This window comes from Ornithorhynchus anatinus, chromosome 17, assembly GCF_004115215.2.
Source record: "Ornithorhynchus anatinus isolate Pmale09 chromosome 17, mOrnAna1.pri.v4, whole genome shotgun sequence".
In the NCBI taxonomy this organism is placed as follows: domain Eukaryota; kingdom Metazoa; phylum Chordata; class Mammalia; order Monotremata; family Ornithorhynchidae; genus Ornithorhynchus; species Ornithorhynchus anatinus.
Genome location: NC_041744.1, coordinates 19,617,444 through 19,639,337, shown reverse-complemented (window position 1 = coordinate 19,639,337; position 21,894 = coordinate 19,617,444). Strand labels below are relative to the sequence as shown.

Here is a 21,894-nt window from a genome sequence, read left to right as displayed (position 1 = left end):
ATCACGCAGCAAGCGAGCAGAGGACCTGAGTTCTAATTCTAGCTCTGCCTATCGATTCCCAGGGCTCTTTTCGCTAGGCCTTGCTCTTACATTTCCCCATCCTCTTTCCCTCCGGTACATTCTGAGCTGTATTCTCTTTTTTTAATTTTCCAGATGGCAGACCAGACTATATCAGCTGCTCCCAATTTCACCTGCCTCAGCAGGCCTGCAGGCTACCTGATGTGTGCTGATAAAAAAAGAAACGGAAAAACAGAGATTTCCCTTTGTCTGTTCTCTCTCTCCATTTTACTGGATCCTGCAGATCTATCAACTTCTAATGATTAGCGAGACCGTTAAGAACCGATAGCACACGTAAGCCAGATAAACACAAGTCGACATCCAACACGGCCGCCCCGTCGAGCCCCGGGACTTCAGGATTCCGCCATCTTCCCCTCTGGTCAGCGAGTACTAGGCAGGTCTGGCCTCTCTCAGCGAACTTGCGCGGGAAGATGGAGCGAAGGCAAGCGCCTGGAGTCCCGGGAATCCCTGCCTTCTCGCAGGGATCCGCCGAGAAGCAGGGCAGCCTAGCGGCTAAAGCACGGGCCTGGGAGTCACAAGGAGCCGGGTCCTAGTCCCAGCTCCGCCACTTTTCTGCCGGGGAAGCCACGTAACGTCCGACTCCCAGGCCCGTGCTCTAGCCACTGTCGTGCGGCTCAGGAGTCGTCTCCCCGCTGGGTCCTTGACCCTCCCAACCCGGCATGCGGTTGGAAATCCTTTCCCGTCTAGACCGAAGAAAACAATTCCGTAAGCGCTTAAGTGAATAGACGCCGTCTCTCCGGAGACCCCCAGGCCACCTCCGACCCTCCGACGCGCCCCCGCCGCCTCCCGCGTCCGTCATCGGAGCCGCCTAAGGGATCTGAGGAACGCCTTCAACCGCGCAGGCCGGGGACGACCTCCCTTGCCAGCCTTGTCGATTCTGGACACGCGGCAAGGGAGGAGGGTGAGTGGGGAATGATTGGAAGGGGCTAACCCACCTGCCCTCACGGGGATGTCCTTCAGACAAGTACATTCCGGTCGACTGGTCGGTGATGGAGTCTCGTGTCGAAAACGGACGGAGGGATAGGGCGTGGAGACTCTGTGCTCAACCGTCTGTCCAGAGGAGGAGATTCTATTAATCGGTGGTTGGGACGGATCCACTAGCACTCTCTCCTTCCTGCCTGTCGGATTCCCATCGGGGCTCGGAACATTACAGGTGAGGAGGTGGGCAGGGTCCATCTCATCTTGCCACTGGCCTCTCGCCCACATCCCAGCTCTGGCCTCGAACACCCTCTCTCCTCAAATCCAACCGACAGTGACCCTCCCTCTCTTCAAAGCCTTATCTCCTCCATGAGGCCTTCCCCGATTAAGCCCCCCTTTCCTCTTCTTCCCCTCCCTTCTGTGTCAGCCTGACTTACTCCCTTTATTCATACCCTTTCCCAACCCAAGTCCATACCTGTAATTTGATTTCTATTAGTGACCGTCTCCCCCTCTAGTCTGTGAGGTCCTTGTGGACAGGGAAGCTGTCTTTTTATTGTTGTACTGTCCTCTCTTAAGTGCTCAGTACAGTGCTCAGCACTCAGTAAGCGCTTAATATGGTTGAATGAGTGGGTGCGGCACCCCGCCAAGCGCCCGCAGAGGTTTTGGAGGTGCAGGAGGCATCGGCAGCCCAAATGCCAACGTTGGGCTAGCGTGCCATAGACCGGCACAGGTGATGCCTAAGGTAGTCACTTCTGCCTTCACGGATTCATTCATTCAATCGTACTTATTGAGCGCTTACTGTGCGCAGAGCACTGTTCTAAGCTCTTGGGAGCAGACAATATAATGACAGACACACTCCCTGCCCACACTGAGCTTACAGTCTAAAGGGGGACACAGACATTAATATAAGGAAATAAATGACAGATACGGACACAAGCGCTGAGGGGCTGGGAAGGGGGATGAATAAAGGGAACGAGTGAGGGGGATGCAGAAGGGAGTGGAAGAAGAGGAAATGGGTGTGGGGGGGGGATGCCCATCTCAGCCAGCTTTTAACAAAATTCCTATTGGACCTGTCCACCGTCACCCTAGCTGAGTCCAGCAAAACGAAGACTTACTGTACGCTTACTGTGTGCAAAGCACTAAGCACTCGGGAGAGGACAAACGAAATAGAACAGTCCCTGCCCGCCACAAGTTTACAGCTAAAGATGCGAATTTCAGTTGCAGGGTCGATTCGTCCCAGAAACCCATCTCTTCCCGGCTAATAGCTACGTTCGTTACTCCGATCTTGGGGATGCAACTCGAGGCCAAATTTTCTGAGCCATGTCAGGCCCCCCGTTTGGTTCTCTGGGGTTTAACCGGTCCCGGACGACGGCAAACGGATCCAATTCCCCCGGCGGGTCCAGAGATCTCGCCTTAACCCCACACCCGCTTCACGGTTCAGGGTGGGCGGTCTCTGGAGAAGAAAGTGGGCTGTGGTGATGATGATGGTTTGGGTTAAGCGCTTACTAGGTGCCAAGCACTCTAAGCACGGGGGCAGATACAAGGTAATCAGGTTGTCCCACGTGGGGCTCACAGTCTTAATCCTCATTTTACTGTTGAGGTAACTGAAGCGCAGAGAAATTGAGTGGCTCGCCCAAGGTTAAGGTGGTGACTCGCTGACCCGAGAAGCTCTCTTTGGTTTATATTATAATAATAATGGTGCTTGTTAGGGGCGCTTACTACGTGTCCATTACTATTCTAAGCACCGGGGGTAGATACAACATAAGCAGGTTGGACACAGTCCCCGTTCCCCAGGGAGCTCAGTCTCATCCCCATTTTACAGATGAGGCAACTGAGGCCCAGAGAAGTGAAGTCACTTGCCCAAGGTCACACAGATCCGCGGCGGAGCCAGGATTAGAACCCAGGTCCTTCTGATTCCCAGGCCCTTGCTCTATCCATTAAGCTACGCTGCTTCTCCTGTGACGTGACTTTACCACACAGGAGCTTCTCATTTCCCTTTGAGGACACGAAGGAGGGCGGCTAAAGGGATTTCGGGTCAGCATCTGGCTGGCTTCACGAGCCGGCCAGGCGTCGGGGGAGAAGCCGGGGGCAGCACCCCCTGCTACGGGAGCGGAATCTTAAAGAGGAAACCCTGCGTCGTCGTCAAGAGGGTCAGGGAGAAGTCGGGATTGGGGCTGGAATAATAATCATCTCACAGGATCGAGGAAGTGCTGGGCGTGGCCTAGTGAAAACATGCGAGGCCTAGTAGTTGGGGGTGACCTGAGCTCTGCCACTTGCCCGCTGTGTGATGTTGGTCTCTCTGCTTCCCTGTGTCTCAGTTTCCTCATCCCCAAAATGTGCATCATAATAATAACGATGATAATATCGGTGGTATTTGTTAAATGCTTAGTGATTACCAGGCACTCTAAGTGCCAGGGTGTAATACAAGGAAATCCAGTTGGACACAGTCCCTGTCCCACATGGGCTTCACAATCTTCATCCCCATTTCATAGATGAGGGAACTGAGGCACAGAAAAGTGTATGACCTGCCCAAGGTCACCCAGCAGACAAAGGGCGGAGCCATAATTAGAATCCGGGTCCTCCTGACAGCCAGGCCTGTGGTCTATCCACTTGGCTATGCTGGTTCTCTAAGAGTAAAGGGCGAAGGTGAAAGTTGAGCCACTTAACTTCTCCCTGCCTCAGTTTCCTCATCTGTAAAATGAGCATTAAGACTCTGAGCCCCATGTGGGACAGCCTGATTATCTACCCCAGAGCTTAGAACAGTGCTTGACACCTACTGAGCACTTAACTACCATCATTTATCACCACAGTCCACTTCCTTCTCCTCAAAACCACTACCGGTTCTCCAGGGGCAAAGTATGAAACTTTAAGTGGATTCAACGAGAGGCGTCACGGAGATTCGATCACGTTCAAACCCGAGCGTTGCGAATCCCAGGTCCGCTGAGCTCCACGCGGGACAGAGACCGTGTCCAACCTAGTTGACTCGCATTCATTCAGTCGTATTTATTGGGCTCTTACTCTGCGCAGAGCACTGTACTAAGCACTTGGAAAATGCAATTCAGCCACAAATAGAGACAATCCCTACCCAACAAGGGGCTCCCGCCTTAATGCTTAAAACAGTACCTGACAAATAGTAAGTGCTTTACAAATACTGTAAAAAAAAAAAAAAAAAGAATCAGATTTCCACAACCATTAGGGACAAAAGATAATGGCACATGACATAGTAAGTCCTTAAATTCTGCAAAAAAAAATAAAATTAAAATTAAAAAAAGTCAGACTTCCACAACCCTTAGGGCGACAAAAAGGATAATGGCACTTAGAACATAGTGCATCACCCATAGTGAGAGCGTAAATACCGTGAAAAAAAAAGTCCGATTTCCACAACTATTAGGGTGACAAAAGCAAGGATGGCACAGAAAGCCACCTGTCTTCATACCCACTGCTCGGCAAGCCCAACGATCGTATCCAAGAGGAAAAAAAAATCTCTCCACTGCCCTCCCCCCCGCCTTCCAACCCTTCCTTTGCATTTCACTCATCGTCGACGGGCTCGGGAACCTGGTAGCCGTGGAAGCATCTGTCTTTTAGCTTGAAAAGGCAGAGGCAGAAGGTGTCTGTTTTTGCAGGGCCGGGGGAAAGCCGTTTTCTTCGATTCGGGTTGGAAGCCCACAGATATTCCAAGGAGTTAATTGGAAGACTAATTGTCTTATGTTCCTCTGCACCTGGGCTTTTTCATTTAAATTCTCCATTCATCTTCCCGACGTGCCCCAGTTGGTGCGATTGAGGAGAACGACAAGGCTTCAAGAAAGCCAAATTAACACAAGTATCTGCCCTCGAGTTTGAGCGAAAAGGATTTTTGTGACATATGCAAATTGACTAGAGTATGTGCTTTTCCCAGCCACCTGCTTCTGCCCAATTTCAGCACCGGTGTACACAACCTTGAGGCGTTAAAATAACTGCGCGCACTCGAAGATGAGAACCACCTTGGATCCAAGCAGGGGCGCTGCTCTCAGATGGTTAAAAAACCAAGCAGGAATCGGAGGCCGTGGTTAGCGTATTTGGACTTCAGGGTATCCGTTGAGCACCTAATGTGTGTCAAGCACTGTTAGACGTGCTGGGGTAACTGCAAGTTAATCGGGCTGGATCAAGTCCCCGTCCCACAGTCTACGTGGAAGGGAGAACAAGTATCGATCCCTTATTCCGCAGTTGAGGGAACTGACGGAGAAGGGAAGCGTCTTGCCCGCGGTCACACGGCAGGAGAGCGGCAGAGTCGGGATCAGAACCCAGGTCCCAGCTCCGGCCACCAAGCCACGCTGCCTCAACCCGGCCTCTGGTTCGGAATCGATCGGTGGTATTCGAAAAGCCCTCGCTGATGCTTCCCCTCGGAGCCCCTTTCTCCCTGCCATTCATTCGGATCCGTGACCTCTGGACATTTAGTATTCGCCCTGCAGCACTTTACGGACGTATCTATAAATTATTTATATTAATGTCTGCCTCCCGCTCTACTCGGTCAGCTGGCTGCGGGGGGTCAACAGGTGTACCCGCTCCGTCGGATCGTACTCTCCCGAGTCCTTCTTACGGTGCTCGGCCCACGGTGAGCACCAGACGAATACCTCTGCTTCACGGAGCTCAGAGCACCGTGCCGGGTTCTTGAGAGGGTACAACCGAGTTGGCACACGTGATGGCGGCCCGGGTTCGAAGCCACTCTGGGGGAATTCGGCTTGGTTCACGGGGAGAACGTCGGCTGGGGGTCACGGAGCCAGAGCATTTCTCCAGAGGTCCCAGGGTATTTCGGATCGACAGCTGCTTAGCGGAAAGCGCTCGGGCTTGGGAGTCAGAGGAAGTGAGTTCTAATCCCAGCTCCGCCACTTGTCTGCCGTGTGACCTTGGGTGAGTCGCTTTATTTCTCTGTGCCTCAGATACCTCAGGGGGATTAAGACTGAGCCCCAGGTGGGACAACCTGATTACTTTGTATATACCCCAGTGCTTGGCGCATAGTAAGCGCTTAACAACCATAATTGTCATCGCTAGCTACCACTCGCGGGTGCTAATATACCTAGCAGGCGGGATGGCGAGAAGCAAGTGCCCGGATTCCATGCCCACCCAGCAAGCAAGGGGGGCAGAGGGCAGGTATGTGGCACGACTAGGAGGTCCTCGCCCAACCTGGGAAGCCATAGCTAGAGGCCATCAGGCCGGTCTTGGTATCCTGTCCACGTGAGGGTCACCGTCCAGACAACAAATATTTCAAGGATGAGCCAAAGGGAAGCACAGAGAAGTCAAGTGACTCACCCAGGGTCGCACAGCAGCTGAGAGACTGAGGCAAGACTCCTAATCCCATCTTGCCCTCCTTCCGACATCGGTGATGAACACTGTTTGCCGTGGGCAGTGGCCGTGTCTGCTATATTGTACTCTCCCAGGAGCTCAGTACAGTGCTCTGCATATAGTAAGCGCTCAAAATCAAAGAGAATAAATATAGGTAGAAGGTGTAAGGATATAGAAAAAAATAAATCACTAAATCCAGTACGTAAAGCCGTATGGGTCTGAGAGTCGGGATGTCACGATCGGCAACCGCGGCAATTCCCGAGGAAGTCCTTCAGGAAGAGGTGGGTCTTCCAGGGTTTCCGAAGCCGCCTGAAGATGGGCTGGGCCGTATTTTGGGGGATCTGTAGGGGAGGGTATCCCACATTAAATGCGAAGGGTTAGGAAACACCTAATGATGATGGAGAAGCAGTCTTCTCTTGGGAGCCATCAAAATTTAAGTCTCCCTCTAGACCGTAAGCTTGTCATGGCAAGCGAGCCGGTCGCTCAGTGCTGTTTTGTACATTCCCGGGGGCTTAGTACAGTGTTCTGTCCACAGTAAGCGCTCAAGAAATACCAGTGATGATAATCAGTGAGAGACGAGGAGGCCGAAGTTAAACCAGTACCCGGCGCTGTAAACATCAAGCACGGTAACTAGAGGCGGTTTTTTTTGCGTCTACCACTTTGCCACCAATATATCATCCCCCGACCGCCACGGAAGTCCACCATCGGTGCTGTTTTTGTCAAGGACCAAGCCCAACTGTATTAAGACCAAGAGCTTTCTGAAGCTTTTCAGTACAGCCTTTTGGGAGAAGCAGCGTGGCCCGGTGACTACAGCACAGGCCTGGCAGTCAGAAGGACCTGGGTTCTAATCCCGCCTCTGCCATTTGTCTACAGAGGGACCTTGGGTGAGTCACTTACTTTCTTAATCTTCATTGTACAGATGGGGGAATTGAGGCCTGAAGAAACTGAGTCCCATGTGGGGCAGGGCCTGTGTCCTACCTGCTTAGCTCCTATCTCCCCCAGGGCTTAGAACAGTGCTTGCCACATAGTAAGCACTTAAGTACCATAATTGTTACCGTCACTTCTCTGTGCCTCAGTTCCCTCATCTGTAAAATGAGGATTAAAACCAGGAGCTCCAGGTGGGACAGGGACTGTGTCCAACCTGATTAGCTCGTATTCATTATTCAATAGTATTTGACTGCTCGCTACGTGCAGAGCACGGTACTAAGCGCTTGGAGTGGACAATTCGGCAACAGATAGAGACAATCCCTGCCCAGTGACGGGCTCTATCCCAGCACTCGGAACAGTGCCTGGCACATAGTAAGGGCCTAAAAAATCCCTTTTAAAAAAAAAAAGTGAAGTCAGCACAGGTTAGAATTCATGCTGGGGTTTTCAGGGCTCTGGCTCCCTTAGAGCGATGCGGAGGGGATTAGCCCCGTGCCAGCTTTTACAAGCCAACAACCAAGACTCCCTCCCCTGCCGCAGTTAACTTTTTGGCCAATGCTGCGTCTGTTTCTTAAACCATTTACTTGGAGCGCTTGGCAAGGGCGGTGCGCTTTAAGACCAGACATCCATCACCTCGGGATGAAATAAAAACCTCGCTCCTTCCGAGGTTGCCAGGATTCCGGCCGCTGCTACGATCGGTTACTCGGCGCCGCGAGGGAAGAGTCCGGGCCTCGGAGTCAGAGGACCTGGGTTCTAATCCCAGCTCGGCCACTTGTCTGCCGTGTGCCCTGGGGCGAGTCACCTCACTTCTCTGGGCCTCAGTTACCTCCTCTGGAAGTGGGGAACCAACATCGGGCACCCCATGTGACTGCGTCCAACCTGATGTTCTTCTATCTACCCCAGTGCTTAGCCTATATTAAGTGTTTAAGAAATACCCCAATTATTAACAGGGATACACGCTCTCTGTTCCTGGGAGAGGAAATGGAAAACTTTGCTCGGCTCCGTTCCGACAATCTCTCTCTGAGGATGTGGTAATGGGGAAAAACTAATACCTAATGCAAAAAACCCACAAACCCCCCCCCCCAAAAACACAGCCCAAACCCCTCCAAAACAGCCCCCGATGAGTAATGTTTCTGAGTCAGGAAACGCTGGGTTGTTTTTTTTCCATATAGTATTTATCTCTGGGCCTCAGTCTCCCCTGCTGTAAAATGGGGACGGCCAGACCTGCCTCTCCCTACCTCAGAGTGATGCTGGGAAGACAGGACGAGATGGGCAATGGAAAAAGGCCTTGGAAAAATGAAAACGCTGAACAGATTCAAGGCGTTGCTCGAGTCCCAGATGCCAGGCTGATGGTTGTCCAATCATTCAGTGTCGGTCTTCTGAGGCTCCTTTTTCTAATCAAGTTCCTCTCCTGGCCCTGAAACCTTGCTCTGTCCTTGCCTGGGATTAAAAACTCCCAAACTCTGAGATTAATGCTCTTTGAGTCTGTGGTTTATTCCCACAGTTCTCAGGGCAAGGAGAGAGGGTGAGGCAAAAACAAAGGAGGGAGAAAGGGGGAAGAAAGAGCCCAAAAGGGCACTTGAGTACATCTGTAATTTATATATAGTAACATCCATCTTCCCTTCTAGACTGAAAGCTGTTGTGGGCAGGGAATGTTTTTATTGTTGTATTCTCCCAAGTGCTTAGTACAGTGCTCTGCATTTGGTAAGTGCTCAATAACTCCCACTGAGTAGAGAAGGATGGGGTGAGGGGAAGGAAGGGAGGGAGGGAAAAAGATATTTATTACTCTTATTAATGATGTGGATATATCTATAATTCTATATCTATTTTGATGCTCCTGATGTCTACTTGTTTTGTTGTCTGTCTCCTAGACTGTAAACCCGATGTTGGTAGGGGTTATGTCTATCTGTTGCCGAATCGTAGTTTCCAAGCGCTTTAGGGCAGTGCTCTGCACACAGTAAGCGCTCAATAAATAGGACTGAATGAATGCAAAAGATAGGAAGAGAGAGGAGGGAATAGAGGGAGAAGATGGGACAGAGGAGTGAGGGAGAGAGAGGAGGGCACAGGGAGACGGATAGCGGGCCGAGAAGTGACAGGAAGAGTTATCGGCTTAACCAATATTGGCTTTTCTCTGTGGAGGAACTTAATTCGAAGAGCTTTTGTTCTGGACAGGGTGGGAGGCAGGGAGCCGTGCTCACCCATCCTTCCGGAAGGTGGAGTCTCCCACCCCGCCCATCCGAAACCTCCGCGGCTCAGCCCGTAAAGCCGGCCTTCCCGCCCCATCTTTCTCCTCCTCCGCCTAGGATATTCAATTTGCCCATCAGCCTCTCCTTTCGGTTTATGTCACCGCTCGGGAATCGAGACCAGATTCAGGCCTGCTAATTACTCGAGCCTTTTCAATTAGTTTACCCGGTCCAATAATAGCCACGAGAACTTTTTACAGTTCCTTAACCTAACCTGATTTTCTCTTTTCCCCCTCCGCTTTACTGTGGCCGGCTGTGCCTTCCGCAAAAGGTCAAGGGTGTCATGGAACAGGAGTCGAAACACACATGGGGAAGTTTCAGTAGGAGACAGATGACTGCCCAAACATTTTCTTCAGAGTAATCCAATTTGATAACTAATCCAAAGCATCAGAGCAAAGGGAAAACCAAGACAATTTTAGGTCCTGTTGGAGTTCTTGAATGTCTGCACTGGGAAATTTGAGAGACTGTTTAGACACCAAAAATATCCCAAGGCAAAGTTTCGGGAACTAACAAGACCAAAACAGGCATTTCTTCCCTGATCTGTGTGTTCTAAGTCAGTCAGTCATACCAAGGTGTATCTCGGGGCAGAGAAGACAGGCCATCGGCTCGGGAGAAGCCCCGACATCCTTCCATCCGTCAGTGATATTTATTGGGCACCCACGCTGTGCAGAGCACTGTACTAAGCACTTGAGAGAGGACAGTGCAACAGAATTAGCGAATCCGTCCATCGCAATTTATTGAGCATTTACTGTGCGCAGAGCCCCGTATTAAGCGCTTGGGAGAGGACAGTATAACAATGACCACACGCATTCTCTGACACAACTAGGTTAGCGGTCACATTTCCTGCCCATAACGAACCTACAGTCTAGAGACTTTCCTGCTGGGTGATCTCAGGTAAGTTACTTAACTTCTCTGCACCTCAGTTTCCCCACTTGTTCACCGGGGTTTCGATACTTGTTTTCCCTACGGCTTAGACTGGGATCCTGGGGAGTAAAGGTGACAGTATCTGGCTTAGTTAACTACGCCAATGCTTTTTTTTTTTAAAAAAAACCACACACACACAAACCCCCCCGCTATTTATGATGTGCCAGGGACTTGAATTTTTTACACCAGCACTCAATAATCAGGTTGGACACAGTCCCCGTCCCACATGGGACTCACAGTCTTAATCCCCATTTTACAAGTGAGGTCAGGGAGGCATGGAGGACTTGCCTGAGGTCATGCCACAAACAAGTGGAGCGGGGAAACTAGAACCCAGGTCCCAGGCTCTTTCCACTAGACCTTCCTGCTTTTCTGGTTCGGCTTAAAATATGCTCTCCAGTCGATGGTATTTATTAGGCACCTACTAGGTGCAGAGCCCCGTGCTAAGCTCTTGGAAGAGTGCGATCTAATTAGCGGAAACCCTCCCTGCTCTCAAAGAGATTCCAGGAGTAACCGAGGCCCAGAGAAGCTAAGGGACTTGCCCGAGGTCGCCCCATCAAGTGGTGGAGGTGGCATTAAAGCCCCGCCTTTCTGACTCCCAGGACGGTGCTCTACCCGCTAGGACTCACTGCCTCTCTAAGCGGGTTAGCTGGGGGGCGGATGGTGAGGGAGAGATGGAAGGATCTGGCAACACATACCATCTCCCCCACCCGCGGCCTTCCACGATGCTATTTTCGCAATCACCTCCGGGACTGCCTCCGGGGGATTCTGAGTAGGATCAAGATGGTTGAATTCCAGCAAGGGACCAATCCCGTGCCAATAGTCGCCCTGCCCTTCCTTTCCCCTTCCCATCTTCGGACAACAACTCCCTCACATCCTGGGATGTGCCGACTTGATCCTGGAGGGAAAAAACAACAAGACCTCAACACCCCCTCCTCATGGCACTGTGATTATTAGGCTATTTCCTAAGCGCCCATTACGTTCCGAGCCCTGCAACAGACGCGAGCCTAACGGGTCAGACGCCATCCCCGTCTCACATCGGGCTCACGGGCCGTGGACGAGGGCGAGCAGTTGTTGAATCCCTATTGTACAGTTGAGGGAACTGAGGCAGACAAGTGACTTGACCAAGGTCACACAGCAGACAAGTGGTGGAGCCGGGATTAGAACCCATGCCCTCTGACCCCCGGGCCCGGACTCTTTCTGCCGGCCACACCGCTTCTGGTTAACGTGGACTCCCTCCTACTTAGACTGCGACTCCCAAGTCTGCGTCCGACCTGATTGAGTCGTATCTACTCCAGTGCTTAGAAAAACAGTGCACCATAGTAAAATTAGTGAGCCAACACAGTGACCGCCCCCAAAACTGGCAACTCCGAAGCAAGCGGGACCAAGGAAAAGCAGTCACGTCAACCTCGATTCTTACACTGGTTTCATCTGTTGAAAATTTAGCGGTGTGCCAAGCTCAAAGAAGAATATTTAGAGCTTTCCTTTTTCTTATTTCTTCTACAACTGGGCAAGTTCCCTTTCACTTTCCTGCAACCCAGTCTGGGGTAGCAATTAAGTGGAAGTGGTGATTGGCAAGTTCGGCTGACAGAAACACATTATTTGAGAGATGCGCTCACAAAAAAAAAAAAAAAAAAGAAAAGAAAAAATCAATATGGATCCATTTGGGGAAAGTGGAGCCATTTAGAAGAGGAGGCAGGATCTTTGCCTTCGTTCGGGCCATTTGCTGAAAATACCGTGTGAAACTGAAATTGAAAAAGCAACGTACTTCAGCACATCTGCATTTAATGGCCAGGCGGACAAAAAAAACATGATCGTGCAGGTTATCATCAAACAAACGTTCTCTCGTCAGTTCAATCTTTCCCTCTCTTCTCTGTGAAACTTGACTTGGGTTCGGTTTGGGCAGGAAGGAACGCCACAGACTTTTCAAAGCACCGTGGCCTAGTGGATAGAGCCCGGGCATCAGAAGGTCATGGGTTCTAATTGCAGTTATGAGACCTTGGAGAAGTCACTTCACTTCTCTGTGCCTCAGTTACCTCATCTGTAAAACGGGGATTGAGACAGAGCGCCATAAGGGAGAGAGCCTAAACAACCCGATTTTCTTGTATCCATCCCATCCCTTCCTTAGTACAGTGGCCGGCACATAGCGAGCACTTAATTCCCACAATAATCATTAGGTAAATATAATTGATTCTAATAACCTTTTTGAAAAATGGTGGAAAACAGGCTTTTACAACCAGATTTCCAATGCCTAGATGGAAAGGGAAGAAACCACACACAAAAACACAAAACACATCTTGTACAGTTTTCATGGTAACGACGCATCATGGAGGGTGAAGCTAAATCTTTCTGTCCAAGTCCTCTTCCTGAGGGAAATGGGTCCCAGAACTCCTTTTTGGTTTAAGACCTTTGAGGAGACTCCATTGGCTAGCAGGTGGGTAATGGCTTTAACAAACACAGAGGATGGTCAAGTCCCCAAATTGTCTTGGCTAACCTATTGTGCTTTCAAGTATCATTATGGCATCAAGGGAAATGTGGAAATAACTGCAAGTGCCTGTGACAGCCTCTCACCAGCAAGGGAGTTTGAGAGAGAGAGAGAGAGAGGAGAGCTGATCTGAGGGAATATATTCCCCATCTTCCTTCCCCTCCCACCCTGACTCTTTAGTGTCACTCAGGCATCTGGTGGATCACGGGTTAAAAGAAACCACCGAAAAATAGGGTAACTAGAAGAATTTTGGGGGCACCACGAGCCTGGAGACTCTCCCATCAACCCGGGACAGGAGCAACATCACGAACCCCAATCTACTCTAGCCCATCCTCCCGACCAGTGACCTCCCTTCACGAGATGGATTGACCTCGGAATGCCCGTCTTCTTCAACTAGGTCCAAAAGATAAACCAATCTCTCATCAGATCCCAGAGCCGAGTTGACAGAGGCTCACTGACAACATCTGGGGATCAATCCCTCAAAAAGGTATTTACCGAGTGCTTACTTGGGCCAGAGCACTGCGCTAAGTGCTCGGGAGAGTACATAATACCCGAGTCAGCAGGCAACTTCCCCGCCCGTAACGAGCTTACGGTCCACGGGGTCCTCATCCTCTCTCTTTCGCGGCTCCTCATATTCCTGGAAAAAAGTCACCCAGGCCAAAACCCTGATTTTACGGAGCGAGAAATCTATTCCATCTATAACGACAGCTGCCTGGGCTGAATATTTTCAGACAAATATCAACCCCATCTAGACTCCTCAGGATGCAGAAATCTAATTTTCTACTTCCACCTAGAACCGTTGCCCGGCCGAGTCAGCTTGCACGAAATGGCTCCAGGTTTCACAGCCAAATGGTATTTTCCTTCCTCTGTCATCCAGATCACCTCCATCTAGGGGTGTGTCTACGGATGGGGAAGTTGGAGCAGCGGGGCCTAGCGGATCAAGCAGTCTGGGAGTCAGAGGGGGTTTTTAATTCCATTTCCACCTCTTGTCTGCTGTGACCTTGGGCAAGTCACTTCACTGGGCCTCTGTTACCTCATCTGTAAAATGGGGATTAAGACTGAGCCCCATATGGGACAGGGACCGTTTCCAACCTGATTAACTGCTATCTACCCCAGCAAATAGAACAATGCTTGGCACATAGTAAGCACTTAATAATAATAATAATGATGATGGGATTTAAGAACTCCCAACATGCCTGAGCACGTTTATATAATCTATTCCTTCCTTCAGTCTGTAGTTTGTTTTAGCATCTGTTTCCCGGCCTAGATTATAGGCACCCTGAGGGGGAAGGATTGGGTCCATTCTTCTACCCCTTCCCAACTGCTTAATCCGGTGCTCTCCGTACAGTAGGAGCTCAGTAGATGCCATTGATGGATTCACTGACCATCCATTAATACCAATGGGTCAACCTAGAATAGCCAGTCAGCTGCCCACCACATCTCCAAAATACAAAAATAATCATGCTTTTAAGCACTTACTCTGTGCCAAGCACTATGCTAAGTGGTGGGGCATAAAACAAGAGAATCCTGGAATAGGAGACCAGGCAACAAAACAAAAACAGATCGATAGCGGCTCCTCGGGCTAGCTAATGAAGCTTAAGATTGATCTAATCCTGCAACGATATTGCAGAGGAGGAGATTCAAAAAAAACACTCCATTGCCCCAGCATATCTTCCGTTCAAAGCAACTGGACGGAGATTTTTTTTATGGCCGTCCGGCTTTTTCCTCCCACAGGTCGTTTCCAAGGGACAGAACTTGCCCCTCCGATCTGATGACGGCGGGGAAACTCGAGCGGCATCTAGTTAATGAAACCCTTTAGTCATTAATAGAGTTCATTATATATTTGAGACCCGCATGAAGGATGGGAGCTTCAGGTCAGCAAATGAAACAGACAATTAAAAGGAAGTGAGAGGTCTTTTGGGCTAGGGTTACATTTAATTACATTTCCCCCTAGGGCTCTCTGTGGTTCAGGCGTCTGGAAATTCTAGACTTCTTTAGATCTCTTCAAGAGTTTACTGCAGTTCACGACAACTTCTCTCACAGGTTTTATGGAAGAATATCGAGCTCCCGCTTGGGAGAGACTAACAGAATTGGCACATCGGATCCCTGCCCTCAAAGGTTCCTAAAAATCAGTCCGATTCCATTCTAGATCTTCCATTTTTGGCACTCTTGAAAAAACTAGTGTCAGCTGAGAACCTGTAAAACTTCCCTGGGCTTGAGCTCTTATCTGCTTAGCGCGTAGTAAATGCTTAACAAAATCCACTATTATCATTATTAGCAAAAGTAAAACATGCAAGAGCTAAAGGTAGCTTCTCTCCTCTCAGGGTCGCACCTGGAGAGTTTCCAGTCCTCTAGCAGACTCGACTATGGGAGGGAGAGTCAAACAGAGACATATCCATTCCATTCCTAGCTTTGGCTGTGGCTAGCGAGCCGAAGGCCGTCTGCTACGAGTCAAAACTCACCCGTACTGGGCAGCAGCGGCACGGGATAGAGTCGAGGGTGGAAACGCAGGCTTACCGCGTGGAAGGAGGTAATGGTAAACCTCTTCCGTACTTTTACCGCGAAAACTCTACGGATCCACTACCGAAGCGACTGCAGATGGAGGTGGGGTGTTCTGTGAGAGACGTGTCCGTGGCATCGCCGTGGGTCGGACACAACCCGACAGCACGAGACAACACAAGGTAGCTTCTGGGCTAACAGGAATCGGCAGATGGGAATTAAGTTGGGAGGTTTTGTAGGAGATGGGATTTTGGGAAGAGCCGAGCTGACGGCACATCTCCTCTAAGAAGCCTTCCCCTCACTCTTCTGCACCAATAACTTGCTCCTTCATTCATCCTTCCATCCCCACAGCACATATCTATAATCTATTTATTCATATTAACGTCCATCTCCCTCTCTAGACTGAGCTCACTGTGGGCAGTAACTTGTCTAGTGTTATATCATACTCTCCCAAGAGCTCCGTACAGTGCTTTGCACACAGTAAGTGCTCCATAAATACGATCGAACGAATCAAAGTCTGTCAGATTTGGGGAGGCAGGAGGGTTGAGCGTGTTGTACAATTTGTAGGACAGTGGCCTAATGGATACAGGGAAACAGATGTAATCCTGGTCACTAAAACGAGAATCCCAGGGGCTGTCAGAAGTCATTTCGGACCGAGAGAGAGAGACGGCCTGCAGGCAAGACAATGAAAATAAATGGATTAAGTCATTTCCTGGTGGAGAGAAAACCTAAAATGCTAATACATTTACGGGCCGTGATTGAGTTCTGGAGTCGGGGCCTCGATTTAGTGCTCCGCATTTAACGTTCGAGTCCGGCTCTAACCGCCCAGCATGTACTAGGTTAAGCGGGCTGCTTCGAAAGTGGTGGGCAATTAAACGTTGGGGCCACTTGGGGTTCAAAAGAGCGAGAAGAAGTTGAGTGAGACTCTGGCCCAGTTTGGCTTTCGCTCAGAGGGTCTCCCAGCCAATATCGAGGCCGTTCCTCGCTCGCATGACAATGATAGTGTTTTTTTAAGCGCTTAGGTGCCACGCACTAAGTCCTGGGGTAGCTACAAGCTCATCTGGTCAGATACAGTCTCTGTCCCACACTTGGGTTGCACCTTTCACTCTAACGCCAACCTCGCTATACCTTGATCTCGTCTGTCCCGCTGCCGACCTCTCGCCCGCGTTCTGCCTGTCAGGAGGAAGAAAGGCATTCCAGGCCAATTAAACTCTCTCAGTCTTTCACACCCTTATTGAAGGCATCTCCTCCCAGAGGCCTTCCCTAAACCCTCCTTTCCTCTTCTCCCACTCCCCTCTGCTTCACCCTGCCTTGTTCCCTTTATTCATCCCCCTCCCAGTCCCACAGCACTTGTCTGTATATGCCATTTATTCCTATTAATGTCTGTCTTCCCCTCTAAAATGGAAACTCAATGTGGGCAGGAAATGTGTCTGTTATTCTACTCCCAAGTGCTCAGTACAGTGCTCTTGGAATTAAGTGCCCGACAAACATGACTGCCTGACATAGGGCTCGCAGTCCAAAAGGGAGGGAGACTAGGTAGAGGATCCCCATTTTATAGATGAGGAAGATGAGGTCTGGAGACCTAAAGTGATTCGCCCAAGGTCACACAGCCGGCCGGTGGCCGAGCCAAGAATAGAACCCAGGTCCTCTGAGTCTGGGCCTGAGCTCTTTCCACTAGACCTCGCTGGGTCTCAGTTTCCTCACCTCATTCATTCCCCGATCCTGAATAGGAACCCTGAGATACATGAATTCTCTTCAACTGACCCCTCTATTTCTCACCGAGGCTTTAGAAATGGCGGGAGGATGGAGGATTTCAGGATTTGAACCAAGGCTCTAGTACCAACTATGGTCCTTCAAGTGTTGACTGTGTGCCAAGCACTGTTCTGAGCACTAGAGTAGATACAAGGTAATCGGGTTGTCCCACGGGGGGCTCACACTCTTCATCCATGACAGATGAGGGAACTGAGGCCCAGAGAAGTGACGTGACTTCCTCAAGGTCACAGCAGACAAGGGGCAGAGGCGGAATTAGAACCCAGGTCCTTCGGACTCCCAGGCCCACGCTGCTTCTCCAGCGTCTCTGCTTCTGCAATAAATAAAACCTTTGACTTTGAGAGGGGGAGATAGACCCACCACCTTGACTCTCAAGAGAAGCTGCGTGGTCTAGAGGATAGAGCCCTGGCCTGGGAATCAGAAAGTCATGGGTTCTAATCCCAGCTCTGACATTTGTCTACCGTGTGATCTTGGGCAAGTCACTTCACCTCTGAGCTTCAGCTGCTTCATCAGTAAAATGGGGATTAAAACAACCCAATTTGCTTGTATGTCCTCCCACCCCCACCCGCAGTGCTTAGTACAGCAAGCACTTACCAAATACCCCAATTATTAGTGTTATTAACTCCATCCCAATCCATTTGGGCCAATACCTCTTAGCCCCCAATTTATTTCAAGTGTTCTAAAATAATGAAATGAGAAACCTTGAATGACCGGATGATTTCCCCACCCAGAGCTCTAGAGCAGCCAGTCCCAGGCCTCAGAATGTGGCGATGCTTAAAAAAAACTGCATTATTACACTAACTCAACCGCAGAAAATCTATTAACTCTGCTCCATGTTGCTATTAACTCAACCTTAACACGAGTAATCTTTTTCTTTTATACCAAAGGGTTTCTGCCACCAGAGAAAGCACTTAGGGACCTGCTTGTATACTCTATTTCTCCCGCCTATAATTGATTTTACTGTTGCTTTCCCTGTTCCACCGCAAGCTCCTTGAGGGCAGAGAGCCATGTCTACTAATTCTATAATAATAATAATAATAGTACTTGTTAAATGCTTGTCTGTCACATTGTACTCTTCCAAGTGCTTAATACATTGTTCTGCACAGAGTAAGCACTCAATAAATACAATCGAATGTATGCTTACTAGGAGCCAAGCACTGTATGTAACTCCTCAGTAGATACAACATCAGGTAGGCTACCGACAGTTCATGTAGGGGGGAGAACAGGTATTGAATCCCCATTTTACAGATGAGGAAACTAGGTTCGGAGACATTAAGCGACTAACCCAAAGTTGCCCAGCGGTCAAGGACGGCAGTATCACGCTCTGCACAGAACTCTCTCGATGGATAGAAATTTTCTGAGCCAGAGGATGAAAACAGGCTGAATACTAGTCACAAGAATCACTTCCCCATCAAAATGGCCTACAAGAGAGGTAGAAAGTTCTTAACACAAACAAAAATGAGCTTCTCTCAATGGGCATTGGAATTTTCCAAGGAGCAGAATGAATTTCCCCCACCCCTAAATCCACTTTAGTGTCTCTCTCCTGCTATGGACCGTATGCGCTCGGTGGGCAAGAATCGAGTTCTCTTGTATGGTACTTTCCCCAAGTGTTCAGTACAGTGGTCTGCACGTAGTAAGCACCATTAATGGAGAAATTCAAGTTCCAGATCTTTAGGATCAAGACCCTGCTCCTGATCCCTTGTTCCCAAAGCAGGGTAACAGCTAGAACCAGAAACCTGATCTAACCTGGACAACATCAAAACCCTCCATATTAATAATTACGCTATTTAATATACTTGTGCCAGGCACTATAATTTATTTACATTAATGTCGGTCTCCCACCAGACCACAAGCTCATTGTTATGCTGTATTCTTCCAAGAACTTTGTATCGTGTTATACACGGTGAGAGCTCAATACATACAATTTATTCATTCCAGTGCCGGTGTTTTGCGAGATGCCAACGGCTCTTTCACGAACCAGCAGAGAGGTGGGCAACGGTGATTTCCAGAGGAACCCCCTCCGCCCCCCAAAATAAGTTAAGCCGACTGGGGAGTCGTACCTTAACGGCCTCTTTTGTGCGTCCAAGGTATTAGGCAGTATATCTTCCATCCAACAGGAGAAGCGAATCTTAATTGGGTATCGTTTCGCCTTCAATAAGAGGTAAGGGGAGGCCTCCATCTCCGCCCAGGAGGAATAATATCCTGTCTCATTCCAAATAGGCAGTAAACATTCCCTCTGTCTGCCTTCCCCACAGAGAGCCCATCACTCACTGTCAGCACTTCTCTTCCAACATTGACGGGGGAAGGGCATCGGGAAAAATGCGAATATGGAACACTCAGTTACCCGTTTTCAAGCATGAGCAACTCAGTGGTTCAGGAGGTGGCGAAATGGAAGCAGGCGTCCTTCATTTTTGTACACTAAAGTGAATCGATCGTACTTGAGCTCTTCCCCTGTGCAGAACACTGCGCTAAGCACTTGAGGACAGTACCACACTCCACGCCCACAACGAGTTTACAGTCTAGAGTCACTCCGCTTATAATCTTGAGCCCCGTGTGGGACAGGGGCCGTATCCAACCTGATTTTCTTGACTCTAACCCGCTACTGCACTGGACGCATAGTGAGCGTTTAACGGTAATCGTAACTAGGCCACGCCGCCTGTGAGGAAACAGATGGCGATATCACACCGACTCCAACAGCCCAATCCCGCCACCCAAATGACCACGAGCGAGGATGGAGAACTCCCCCAGAAAGGCCGTCCGGCAGCCACTCAAACGATCACCTTCTGTCGTCCCGATAAACATCCGCCGAGGTAGGAATTACACAGTGTCATCTGCCCCAACGGTTCTATCCTAAATCTCTCCCCTTAAAGCATATTCAAATTAGACTCCACCGAAGGGAGCTTTCAATTAAAATTTAACTCCGGTCTCTGATTGTTCCCGCGCATCGCGTTATTTTAATCGAGTTATATAAGCCCATCCACAACGTTCAAATGGACCCGGTTTCATTTTCAAACGACACACCGGCTGAAGTGAAATTAAAACATCTTCCCTGCCCGCCTATTACAGTACGCATTCTTCAACAACATGCAGCTACGGCATTTGGTAAGCAAACTCAAGAGGGTATATCATATCGACACCTTATTTTCCTCTCTTTGAAAGCCCAGATTTAAACGGAAGACAAACAAAAAAAAAAAATCACCCTACTACAAAGAGTGGAAACACAGATGACTTTTGATGTTCTCCTCTCCCAAGCGTCTGGTACAGTGCTCTGCGCACAGTAGGCATTCGATACATCCCATTACTTCTTCTAAGAAAACATTCCCCCCTCGAGACTCGATGAATTCCACTACCCTGCTTCTTCCTAAAATCTGGCAGGTAGAAAACAATCCAGCCCACAACCGAGGGCTTTAAATGACACCATCTTTTTTCAAAAAAAATCTCTTTTCTTGGAACGCGCTTAAGGTTTCTTTCGGAGATTTAAGGTGAAACGCAGGGAGGAAGTCGGCATCCCGAATACCACACCGATGGGAAGAATGACCTTAGAAAAAGATCCGGCAAACTGGTAAAAACCGAGAGTGATGTTCTTCTATACACATGCACAGACTAGTGCCAGGACATTCAAACACCTTCGGGAGTCTGCCGCGAAACAAGTCGAACCCGCATTTCAGGGTGAAATGGAAGTCTGTGAGCCCATCTGCAAAGAGAAGGCCACCATTTAGGAAGATTCAGGGCACCGCCAACAGTACCACAGACTCACCCGGTTCTCGTCGTCGCAACACGATATCTGGCACGGCCTGGTGCCGGGCAGAGGGTCCGTGGAGACCGCGGAGGATCTGATCGCTGGCCTCGAGGATTCGAGCATGAAGTCAGTGGACAGTGGGCTTCTAGCCCCTCATTCTTCCCCGAGGCCTAAAAGTTTATGAGATCGTGTCCAGCAGGGGAGCAGGGATTCTTGCATGCAAGAATAGGGATTTTTCCCCCTCCCCATTCTCTCCCCCTGAGGCTACTGGTGCTAGTGAGACCTCAAAGATTCCCAGTGTGGCTCAGGTCACCTTTGACAACTGCAGACCTGAGGACCCTCTAGACACATGCCTGGCAAGCCATTCTCCCTCTGCTGCTTCTGCCCTTCTCTCTCCCCCACCCCGCCCTTCCCTCGCTGCTGCTCCTGCCCTTCTCTCTCCCCCCTCGCTGCTGCTCCTGCCCTTCTCTCTCCCCCCTCGCTGCTGCTCCTGCCCTTCTCTCTCCCCCCTCGCTGCTGCTCCTGCCCTTCTCTCGCCCCCCTCGCTGCTGCTCCTGCCCTTCTCTCGCCCCCCTCGCTGCTGCTCCTGCCCTTCTCTCTCCCCCCTCGCTGCTGCTCCTGCCCTTCTCTCTCCCCCCTCGCTGCTGCTCCTGCCCTTCTCTCTCCCCCCTCGCTGCTGCTCCTGCCCTTCTCTCTCCCCCCTCGCTGCTGCTCCTGCCCTTCTCTCTCCCCCCTCGCTGCTGCTCCTGCCCTTCTCTCTCCCCCCTCGCTGCTGCTTCTGCCCTTCTCTCTCCCCCCTTGCTGCTGCTCCTGCCCTTCTCTCTCCCCCCTTGCTGCTGCTCCTGCCCTTCTCCCCCCTCCCCCACTTTCTGCTGCTTCTGCTCTTCTTCTCTCCTTCTTTCTCCTGCTTTTCTCTTCCTGCTGCTTCTGCCCCCTCCTTTCTTCCTCTGCACCCTCCCTGCAACCCCTCTATCTCCAATAAAGAGGGGGTACCCACC

At 50.1% G+C, this 21,894-nt stretch overlaps 1 long non-coding RNA gene across 1 annotated transcript in view; it reads right to left on the bottom strand.

Annotated features, from left to right (window-relative positions):
* Positions 1–21,061, bottom strand: part of LOC114817964 — a 49,944-nt gene extending 28,883 nt beyond the window's left edge. The window contains exon 1 of the long non-coding RNA XR_003765793.2: positions 20,915–21,061. This is a non-coding gene — a long non-coding RNA (uncharacterized LOC114817964). The remainder of the gene's footprint in view (positions 1–20,914) is intronic.
* Between the last annotated feature and the right edge of the window lie 833 nt (positions 21,062–21,894).